General features: G+C 41.6%; 1 protein-coding gene across 7 annotated transcripts in view; it reads left to right on the forward strand.

The window, feature by feature from the left end:
• Positions 1-12,049, forward strand: part of mpp7a (membrane palmitoylated protein 7a) — a 519,275-nt gene that overhangs the window by 95,597 nt on the left and 411,629 nt on the right. For 5 of the 7 annotated variants that reach the window (XM_041184801.1, XM_041184806.1, XM_041184807.1 and 2 more), the window contains exon 2: positions 2,909-3,023. The gene's annotated coding sequence lies outside the window, so the exon portion shown is untranslated. The remainder of the gene's footprint in view (positions 1-2,908; positions 3,024-12,049) is intronic. The other 2 variants (XM_041184802.1, XM_041184804.1) reach the window with 1 other exon arrangement.

The raw sequence follows: 12,049 nt of genomic DNA on the forward strand, positions 1-12,049 counted from the left end.
TTCAGTCTATGAAAGCTCAACCAATAGTTTAAGCCAAAATCATTTTTGAACTATAAACTTGAGCTGAAGGTTACAAGTAGTTTCAATTTGACTGAACTCCTTGGACTCACTGGCAGAAAAATTGTGGCTCTTGGCTGTAGATTACAAACTGGCTGAAGATCACTGAATATAATTCTATAGTAAATGACTTCTGATCCTGGAAGATCTTGGTTTACTTGGTTTAGAATTGTATAGCTCAATCAACAGTCAACCTTCAGGCAATCGATAACCCTGTCTCCTCCTTGAAGGTGTCGTATACAGCCATCAGTCAAGTTTATTAATGCAGACTGAGACCTCAGTTTTGTGTCAAGGTCCACTTTCAGCTTTTGGGAAACAGATAGTTGATGGCTACATCCCTCATAATTTTGTTCAAGCAAATAGCTGTTCGTCAACATTTAATGGATAGCTAGCTTTTGACCAAGAGAAGCATGTTTGTGATGAAAGCGAAATATTTGGATCAATTAAATACATTAAATTTGAGCAAGCCACTCGAGTTATTCCAAGGGTTAGCACCTCATAGCCTAGTCTCCAGCCAGCTTTCCTGTTGAAAAATACATTATTGGATCAGAATTTTTAGTCGGCAGTAAAATAATGGCACCTGCCGTTGGTTAGTTTGATGCTTGCTCAGAGGCTTTTGCACTGGAAGGCCCCATCAGCCAACTAGTGCCAGAGAGGATGTTAGCAGCTTTAGATTCCTTTTTCAAAGGTTACTTACACTGGAATGCACAGCCCTGATCTTTTCTATCCATGAGATACTTCATGCTGTTCAGTGGATTTGAATGGTGAGTCAGATGGCAAGGTACCTTTATCATGCAACTTCTTGGACAAGAATTCCCTGATTTTTCAGTCCTTACTCTGCATGTTGCCGGAAGTTGATGTCCAATATCAGTGTAACTGACGGGGAGTGCGGATAGCCTCGCTCTTCCACTGCAAAATCCACCCCTTTTTATGACCTCTGATATGACAGCTTTACATGCTACTTTTGGCAAACAAGTTTAAAATTGAATAGAAACTAAAAGCAAAGTTTTGCCAGCAAGACAAAAGCAAAATTCTGTGGATGCTGGATATCTGAAACAAAAGCAAAAAAAAATGCTGGAAATGTTCAGCAGATCAGGCACCATCCGCGGAGAGAAACAAAGTTAATGTTTCAGGTCAAGGTGACCTTTAATCAGAATTTTTGTTGGCTTTGTCATCCAGAAAACAGAATTGCCCAAATATTGTCCAGTATTCAGCTTGTATATTGCACTTTATTGTAGCACTGTACTTGGGCTGCTGTATAGAATGCACCAGGCAATGTTATTTTCCATTGACTATCATGACTTTGAATTGTATATACGAAGTTACAAGTGAGCTGCAATGCCTAGAGGGACAGAATTTTACAATTGTTGATGGATAATCAAAGCACATGACCCAAAAGAATTCCTTTCTTCCTTCTGTGGAAGAAATTTACTAAATAATTGCAAGTAAAAATAATTCAATGTCAAGCACTGGTTAAGATCTGTTACTGGAGAGCCAGATCTACATTGGAAACAATATAGACTTGAACATTTGAAGAGGTCGGTGAATAAATATTTCATAAATCAAATTCTTTGAAAAGGAACTCTGCAATTGTGCTAGATTGGCTTGGCAACTTAAGTCAGGCAGTGAATTGTCTAATGAGGGAAAATTGCTCACTTACTCAGTTTGTCCTTATGCAGATGTTGTGAAGGAAACATAACTTTATGTTTTAGGTTTGAATCTTTCATTATAACTGGAAGATATTGGGCAGAAAAAGAATTGATCAGTGCTTCCTTGTGTTAATCTGTCTTACCACAAGCAGTTTTGCCCCTTGTGTTTAAATGCAGATTTTATCCCCATTGCAGTTCTGTACCTGGTCAAATGGTGCAATTCGACAGGTCATTTTACAAACTGTAGAGGTTATAATTGTTGTTAGACAGCTTGAGTATTAAATGGCCCTGTTGGATGTAAATGTAAACTGTAGATTTCTAAAGAGGACATAACGTATACGTAACAGTGTCATTTATCACCTGCTTAATATTTAAACAGTTTGAGAACTGTTTATAATCCAAAATACCGGTAGTCACATGTTGGGATCAAATAACTTTTAATTCAGTGCTGCAGGGACATCTCAATGATTGGTCTGTGATATTGATCTCGGACTATGGACCTCAGTCAACCAGGTATAATACATGAGCAAGATATCTGTGCACTGTGTAATTCATTCTCCTTGGAAATGTGTGTTATTAAACTGAGAAATGTAGCTGTGTTTTTAAGGGGATAAGAAAAATTCATGTTGCCTTTACATGGCACTCAAATGAGGTGATCAGTCGACCATAGAATGGACCTGTTGGCATCCAGTTTGAAGTATGATTGGGAGGGGTGTTCAAGCTTGGATTTATAGAGTAATGTGAGCTGTCACTCTTAGTTGAACTTTTAGTTATATTTTATATTGATTTTTCAGAACAAAGACTCCTTGTAAATGCTGTCCTATTTTATTCACACAATTGCATGAGACTGTTGTGAGCTACTTGCCATACCATGAATCAAACATGTGACACTGAATAAGTTATCAAACGCTGGAAAGATGTGTAAACTGACATTCCACACTGTTTCTGTTTTCTACTCTGGAAAGTTCAACTTTTAATTGAACTGTTAGTGAAGTCCACTCTTAACTTAGTTAACTATCAATTCAAATTGTGCAAAAATGCCTTGTGCTGTTTTATCATTCATATTAAAGCATGACAAAGGCTTTTGAACAAAATAATCATTGTATTAGCAGGAGGAGATGAACATTGGTTTGATAATTAAGTTGTTCTGCACACCTCAATGTGAATAAGCAATTAAGCATCTTCTTTTCCCTTCTCTTCAGAACAGATTTTTGGAAATCAGTGTTAAATCACAAGAACTCAGATACCAAGAGAGGACGATTTGATCTGCATCTCAACACTTACATTTCCCGTGGCTTTTAGCATCCACATTTTCAGGTACAGTATCTCCCTTTCTAATCTGCACTGAGTAGCAAGGAGTTTTTGAGGTTAAGTTGTTCTTTCTCTCGAAAACCAAGTATGCTGCTGAAAGGAGATGCTGACAAAACTAGCATTTAGAATCAGTTAGTTCTTGTTCAATTTTAAATAACTTAATGATTTTCAGATCTAAAAATACATATGTTTCCTATAAACAGTATATTGTTCTCATCTCTATGAATTAAATTTCTGTACATTAATGATTCAATCTCAGTAGATGCTGCTGTTCCTATGATTTATTAGGATTTTAAGATTTTATAATGAGTTGAATTATTGACATTGTGTGTATTTATTTGGGGGTTACACAGTGGTAGTCATGAGGGATTGGCGTTTCCTCCTCATAATCAACATCCTGTGAGTTGCCATTGAACAGAAACTGAAATAGACCAGCCATATAAATACTGTGGCTACAAGAGCAGGTCAGAGGTTGGGACTTCTGTGGTGAGTAACTCACCTCCTGACTCCCCAAAGCCTATCCACCACCTACAAGGCACAAGTCAGGAGTGTGATGGAATTCTCTCCACTTGATTTGATGAGTGCAGCTGCAACAATACTGAAGAAGCTCAACACCATCCAGGACAAGGCAGCTTGTTTGGCATCCCATCGATCAACTTAAAACTTGAAGTTTGGCTGTCATTCCATCGTGAACCTGCTGTATCATATTTACAGCTCTATCAGGACATCCAAGTTCGGCTAAGACTTTCGACAAAGCTTCTCTTTAGTGTGTCAAAGGCCTTCGTCGGGTCAACAAAGTCCCAGTACAGTCCCATTTATTGTTCACAGCATTTCTTTTGTATTTGCTGAAGGGTGAAGATTATGTCACAAGTGTCCCTGCCTTTTCTAAACCGATTCTGATTTTGTGGAAGTGTGTGTGTGCGTTATATAGAGGCACTGCAGAGAAAGCCTCATGTTGTGAACAAAGGAATATAGCGCCCTCTGCTGTTTTGTTGCAGTAGATTTAGCTTTACAATTCTTTACAGGCTTTTTCCAATGCGCATAAGCCTCCAGTTGTGAGTGATTATCAAGTTTCAAATGTTAGACTCTATACTTCATTTGGTATATTTTGAAAAATATGGCTTTTTTTTAAGCCACTCTGCAATTTCGGTGTATTATTTATGTAATAAGCGGCCAATGTAGGCATGCATTTTGAGGCAGTGGTATTGTCATTGGACTGGACAGAGACCCAGGGGACAATGCTCTGGGGACCCAGTTTCAAATTCCACCACAGCAGATGGTGGAATTTGAATTCAATTAAAAATCTGGATTTGAAAATCTAATGGTGACCATGAAACCATTGTTGCACAAACCCATCAAGTTCACTAATGTCCTTGTTCTCACCTGGTCTGGCCGACATGGAACTGCGGATCCAGAGCCATGTAGTTGACTCTTAAATGCCCCCTGAAATGGCTGGCCTTCTAAGCCACCCAGTTGTACCAAACCGCTAAAAAGTCAATAAAAAGGAATGAAACCGGACTGACCACCCGGCATTGACCTAGGCGCTGGAAATGACAACAGCAAGCCCAGCCCTGTCGACCCTGCAGAGTCCTCCTTAGTAACATCTGGAGGCTTGTGCCAAAATTGGGAGAGCTCAGACTAGTCGAGCAACAGCCTGACAGTCATACTCACGGAATCATACTTTGTAGACCGTTCCCCAGACACCACCATCACCATCCCTGGAACAGACTCAGCAGAGGTGGCAGCACAGTCGTATACTGAGAGAGTCGACTGCAGACCCCATGAAGTCTCATGGCATCAGTTCAAACATGGACAAGGAAACATCCTGCTGATTATCACGTACTGCTCTCTCAGCTGATGAATCAGTACTCCTCCATGTTGAACACTACTTGGAGGAAGCACTGAGGGTGGCAAGGGCACAGAATATATTCCGGGTGGGGGACTTCAGTGTCCACCACCCAAGAGTGGCTTGGTCGCACCACTACAGACCGAGCTGACCGAATCCTATAGGACAGAGCTGCTAGACTGGGTCTGCATCAGGTGGTGAGGGAACCAAAAAGAGGGAAAAACCAACTCGACTTCATCTTTGCCAACCTGCCTGCTGCAGATAGATCTGTCACTGACTGACAGTATTGTTAGGAGTGAGCACTGCACAGTCCTTGTGGAGATCAAGTCCCATCTTCACATTGAGGATGCCCTCCATTATGTTATGTAGCACTACCATCGTGCTAAATAGGGTAGATTTTGATCAGATCTAGCAACTCAAAACTGGGCACCCATGAGGTGCTGTGGGCCATCAGCAGCAGCAGAATTGTACTCGACCACAATCTGTAACCTCATGGCCAGACATATGCCCTACTCTACCATTACCACCAAGCCAAGGGATCAACCCTGGTTCAGTGAAGAGTGCAGGAGAGCATGCCAGGAGCAGCTCCAGGCATATCTAAAAATGAGATGTCAACACAGGACTCTTTGTGTGCCAAACAGCATAAGCAGCAAGTGATAGGCAAAACTAAGTGATTCCATAACCAACGGGTCGGATGTAAAATCTTCAGTCCTGCCACATCCAGTCATGAATGGTGGTGGATAATTAAACAACTCACTGGAGGTGGAGGCTCTACAAATATTTCCATCCTCAATGGTGGTGGAACCCAGCACATTAGTGCAAAAGATAAGGCTGAAGCATTTACAATGATCTTCAGCCAGGAAGTGCCAAGTGGATGATTCATCTCGGCCTCCTCCGGAGGTCCCCAGCATCTCAGATGCCAACTATCAGACAATTCGATTCACTCCAGGTGACATCTAGAAACGGCTGAAGGCTCTGGACGCTGCAAAGGCTCTGGGCCTTGACAATATTCCGGCAAAAGCACTGAAGACTTGTGCTCCAGATCTTGCCACACCCCTAATATCTTCCATCAATCCAGAAAACCTTTCAGTACCAAGACAGTACATTTATAAAATACATACAATGCACATTTGTACTTGACCTTATTTAAAAACTTGCATTATTTATTCTTCAAACAAACTAAAGTTTGCCAAACGCTTTATGAACATAAAGTTCCAGTATAGCTACAATGCTGGCATCTACTCGGCAATGTGTAAAATTGCCCAGCTATGTCTTGTGCACACAAAAAGCAGGACAAATCCAACCTGGCCAATTATTGCCCCATCAGTCTGCTCTCAATCGTCAGTAAAATGATGGAAGGGTTCATCAAGTGGTACTTGCTCAGCAATAACCTGCTCACTGCCGGCCAGTTTTGGTTCCGCCAGGGCCACTCATCTTCTGACCTCATTACAGCTCTGGGTCAGACATAGACAAAAGAGTTGGACTGCACTGGTGAGGTGAGAAAGACTGCCCTTGACATCAAGGCAGCATTTGACTGAGTGTGGCATCAAGGAGCCCTAGTAAAACAGGAGTCAATGGGAATTGGGGGGAAAATTCTCCGTTGGTTGGAGTCATACCTAGTACAAAGGAAGATGGTTGTGGTTGTTGGAGGTCAGTCATCTCAGCTCCAGGACATCACTGGAGGAGTTCCTCAGGGTAGTGTCCTCGGCCCACCCATCCTTCTCAATGATCTTCCTTCCGTCGTAAGGTCAGAAGTAGGGATGTTTGCTCATGATTGCACAATGTTCACCATTCGTGACGACTCAGATACTGAAGCAGCCCATGTCCAAATGCAGCAAGACGTGGACAATATCCAGGCTTGGGCTGACAAGTAGCAAGTAACATACGTGCCACACAAGTTTCAGGCAATGACCATCTCCAACAAAAGAGAGAATCTAACCATCGCCCCTTGACATTCAATGGCATTACCATTGCTGAATTCCCCACTATCAACGTCCTGGGGGTTATCATTGACCAGAAACTGAACTGGACAAGCCATATAAATACTGTGGCTACAAGAGCAGGTCAGAGGCTAGGAATCCTGCGGCAAGTAACTCACGACCTGATTCCCCAAAGCCTGTCCACCACCTGCAAGGCACAAGACAGGAGTGTGATGGAATGCTCTCCACTTGCCTGGATGAGTGCAGCTCCAACAACACTTGAAGCTTGACACCATCCAGGACAAAGCATTCTGCTTGATTTGGCACCCCTTCCACAAACATTCAGTCCCTCTACCACCGATGCAATTTGGCAGCAGCGTGTACCATCTAAATTAGAATCAAGTTGAATTGGGTAAATCCATTTATTTGTGGTGAATTTTAAATGTCAAGTCTATATCCTTTTGCCTTTAAGATGTTTAAATAATGAAATTGGACTGCAACACCTGCCCACTTTTGTGTTATTTCAAGACTGATTGAAGACATGATGTTCATATTGCAAATGCTGTGACAATTTGAGTGCATGCTCGAGTTGTGATTAAGAGGAGCTGCACTTAAGTTATACTAAGTTTTGTGAATAAATCTGTGTTGAAAACAGACTGGCTCCAGTTTCTTTCTTTGCCAGGTGGATATTTACCCCAGTAAACAGAGGAAAGTAGTGCATTAATAGATTCCCTGCAATTTTAATAACAATGTGATAAATTTAACCACCTATACTTCACTGAAACTGAGAAAATGGTCTTAATAACGAATTAAAATAAATTTCCACAGGGTTAAAAAATGCACTTCTTAACCAGCAATAAAACTTTCAATTGGATTTAAGGGGGAGTGCAATGAAGTGACATACGTATCCTGTCTCTATTCAATTTCAACATCTTGGAAATCAGAAAAATAACTTAGTGTACAGTTTTGCTGTCATTCATTCCCTTTTACCTGCTGTCTGCCAAATGTTTAACTGCAAAGGAGTGACATGTTCCATTATGCTCTTTTTACATGTTGCTATGCTCCTATGCCATTTCAGGTGTTCCAGTCATTCCTCTCATTGAGTCCTTCATCCATCCCCATTTCAAAATTTACGCTTGCTAATAACCTCTTAGGGTCTACTTGAAGATTATCTGCTTTGAGTTTACGGCTGTTGAATTGCTGAGCATGCTAAATAAATGGTTTCCAAACATTTCCAGTATGAATATTTTTGTCATTAATAGGTTCTGTTAATTGGGGTTCATGAAAGAATAGGTAATAAATATTCACTTCCCTCAAGTTGGTTGACTGCATTCGCTACTCCCAAAGCAGTGGTCTCTACATTGGAGAGACCAAAAGCAGACTGGGTGACCGCCTCACAGAACATCTTTGGTCCGTCCGCAAGCATGACCCAGACCTCCCTGTCGCTTGCCATTTCAACACGCCATCCTGCTGTCATGCCCACATGTCTGTCCTTGTCCTGCTGCAATGTTCCAGTGAAGCTCAACGCAAACTAGAGGAACAGCACTGAATCTTCCGATTAGGCACTTTACAGCCTTCTGGACTTAACATTGAGTACAACAACTGCAGACCATAAACTCTCTCCTCCTTCCCCACTCCTTTGTGAACCCCCTGTTTTTTCTATATTAACTTTTATTTTTTAATTTTCATTTTTTTCCCCACTTATTTTCATTATTATTCTATTTACTTCTAATTTTATTCATTGTTCTATTCCCAGATTTTAGCCTATTTTTGATCTTTTTTCCCACCACTGCCCCCACCCCCACTAGGGCCATCAGTCACTTTCCAAAGTGCTTACCCTCGTCTGGCCATTATCATATTCTGCTTTCCACTCTTAATGTCATCATTAACACCTCCTTTAGCCAGTACCACCACTATTAACAACCCTTTGTTCATGACATCTTTTGCAATCTCTCCTTTGCCTCCACCTATCGCTGGCCTTCTATCCAGCTTCACCTGTTTCATCCCCCTTTAAACAGTATATATTTCACCACTTCCCTTTCTACTTCCCTTTAGCTCTGAAGAAGAGCCATATGGATTCGAAACATTAACTCTGTCTTTCTCTCCACAGATGCTATCAGACCTGCTGAGTTTTTCCAGCATTATTTTTTTTCTGATTTCCAGCATCTGCAGTATTTTGCCTTTTATAATAAATATTCTTGTTCGGCTCTGTCTCTTTGAAACTTGAGAAGCTTGAATCATTTCCCACAGGAGCAATTTCTAAGATGCCTTGTTCTGTTTATGTAGGTCAAGTTGTTCTGGCATGGCACTTGGAGCATTTTATAGCTGCTCATTGACAAACCTTTCTATGACAAAGATTGTTCCTCTAAGAGCTTCTCATCTACTTGGGGCAAATTGAAGTGCAGCAAGGTGGGAAGCAAAGTTTGTGAAATTTGTATTAAATTGAGTATTGGCCCTTGTTAGCTCAACATATCTCAGTTGACATGAGTTGTGTACACTCGTGTCTTAAAGGCAAAAGTGTACTTCAGCTGTAAATACTTATTTTTCTCCTTCAATTTCTGGATTTAAATTGGGAGAGGGGGATGTTGAGTTGGTGTTAATTCACTTTACTTGAATTCAAGTTATCAAATTATTACTATGAATTTTATAAGATTTATTAAATTCTTTTCATGGGATGTCAATGGCTAGGCCTGTAGTTATTGCCCATCCCTAATTGAGAAGGTGGTGGTGAGCTGCCGCCTTGAACTGCTGCAGTCCATGTGTCATGTTTTGGGACTGTCTTTAATTTAAAGTACAACGAAGGGGGTCATGTGATCTGTTTTGAAGTCTGCATGATAGCAAGCCTTGATGGTTTGATTGTTAGAGAATAATGGGAGCCCAATTGTTTTGCAGGGAAGAAGGTGCAAGTTGTTTAAACTCTGAGGCAAGGACAGCAGCCAGTTGTTAACAGTAGATAGACTGTGAATCTCCAAAGCCCCAGTAAACTCTTGAGAATGTCGGGTTGTGCTTTAAACTGTCCATTTACCTCCAAGTTAAAAGAGAGTTGGTTGGGCTCTGAGGCTAGCTCATTAGCATTTCTACCTGAATACCAAGCCCATGTAATTCACATAGCTATGAAGATGGACTTTGAGCGGGAAAGGGTCTAAGATACCTCTGAAAACTCTCAGACAAGGTTAGTTTGCCAGGACCTGGGAGAGGGAGCAGAGTTATATGCAGCAACACACTGTGGTTCACCATGCAGGAATGCAGGTGGAAACTCGCTCTTTGATTGGACACACCAAATTCATGAGAAGTTAAAATAAGCTTGGAGGATTCCCCTAGCAAGCACTAGAGGAAACATCTCTGGGAAAAATCCTCACTGTGTAAGACAGTTCTGAGGTTATAAGTTCCCAGGCTGAGAAAGGAAAAGAACAGAAGTAAACCCTCGGGGGGCAAAGAATCCCCTTGGACTGGTTGCGGTAGAATTGAATGTCTCCTTGAAGGACAGTGAGAAGCATCTGTGAATTGTATTTTAGATTGTGTTACATGAAGGAGCAGAATGTTCTGTTTTGTAGGTTAAAGTATGGGCAGAATTTTGTCCTTGATGGGCGGGCGGACCCCACCGGCTATACGCTTCTTGTGCTTGGGGTGGGAGGGGGAAGAGAGGGGTTCCCCAACTGTCAAAGTGCACTCTTTTGCCCATGTGCGCCAAAGAGCGCACATCTCCCTGAGACTAAGTGCTGTCTCAGGGAGATCACTGACAATGCTTCAAAGTTTAAAAATAGAAAAATAAAAAAATTATTAACATGTCCCCCTCATGTGACAATGTCACACGAGATGGGACATGTTAATAAATATGACTAAAACTTTATTAAAGCTTTTTAAAACAGACATGAAACCTCACCCCACCAGTGGATGAGGTTTCATGTTTCCTCAGAAGCCCGCTGGGGCTCCTGGCCTGCCCGCCAGCCTTAAGGTTGGACGGGCAGAGCCTTTAATTGTCTTAATTATCCTGTCAATGGCCCCAATCGGCGGGTGGACAGCTGATCGCGCTGTCCTCCCATCTTCCTGAATATTTAAATGAGGCGGGATGATGTTGGGGGTTCCTCCCGATGTCATCCCGCGTCATTTTCGCGTTGGCGAGTGGGCCCCGACCTCAGCTCTCCGACGGAAAAATTCTGGCCTGTAAGTTGCCCACAAAGATAGTGTTGAGTTAATCTTTTGTTACAAAACAAGTCCTAAAAGTGAAATCTTGTCATTTTTTCAGTTACTAACCGGAAGTTCGAATTTTTTTAAGTTATCAGAAATCCTAACAAAATATATATTTTTATTTTATGGAAAATGGTTGTGTTTCTTACTTTTTCAGAAAGTATAATGCATAAAATTCTTAAGCAGCAAAGCTTCCAGATATTTGAAACCTATCCTCACCCTAATCAGATTTGTGTCAGTCTTTCTCATGTTTTCTATGCGGTGTTATAATGTAAACTTTCAACCTCATCCGAGCAATTGTGACGCAGTCCAGGAAAAATGGGAACAAATGACCAAAATCCAAGGCACTTTTTTTCTTTTTTGGTGCATGTGAGACTTCGTATTCATTTTAAACTTCATTTCAGTTCAGAAGCAAAGGATTAGTATTCCAAGCTTAATTCTTCTTGGCCAAACATCTTCAGTTGCTTCATCAATGACCTTCCGGCATCCAAATGTCAGATGAATGCACAATGTTCTGTTCCATTTGAAACTCTTCAGATAATGAAGCAGTCTGTGCCTGCATTCGATAAGACCTGTACAACAGTGATGGGCAACACACGTGCTTTGCAAGTAACAAGCACCAATCGTTTCCAACAAGAGAGAAACTAACAATCTCCCCTTGACATTCAGTAGCGTTACCATGGCTGAATCCTCCGCCATCAACATCGGGGGTGGCGGGATTGGCACTGTGGGGTGGTTGCCATCATTGAGGAGAAACTGAGCTGGACCAGTCATACAAATACAGAATAAGTACTACAGGAGCAGGTGAGAGGCTGGGATTCTGTGGCATGTAATTTGGCCCTGACTGCCCAAAGCCTGTCCACCAACTATAAGGCTCAAGTTACGAGTGTGATTGAATACTCTCCACTTGCCTGGATGCCTGTAGCTCCAACAACACTCAAGAAGCTTGACACCATCTTGGACAAATCAGCCCTGTTAATCGATACCCCATCTACCATCATAAATATTCACTGCCACCGTCACCGGCTTTCAGTGACAGCAGTGCATATTACCTACAAGATGTATACTGACGAAATATT

Source organism: Carcharodon carcharias, chromosome 3 (assembly GCF_017639515.1).
Source record: "Carcharodon carcharias isolate sCarCar2 chromosome 3, sCarCar2.pri, whole genome shotgun sequence".
Classification (NCBI taxonomy): Eukaryota; Metazoa; Chordata; class Chondrichthyes; order Lamniformes; family Lamnidae; genus Carcharodon; species Carcharodon carcharias.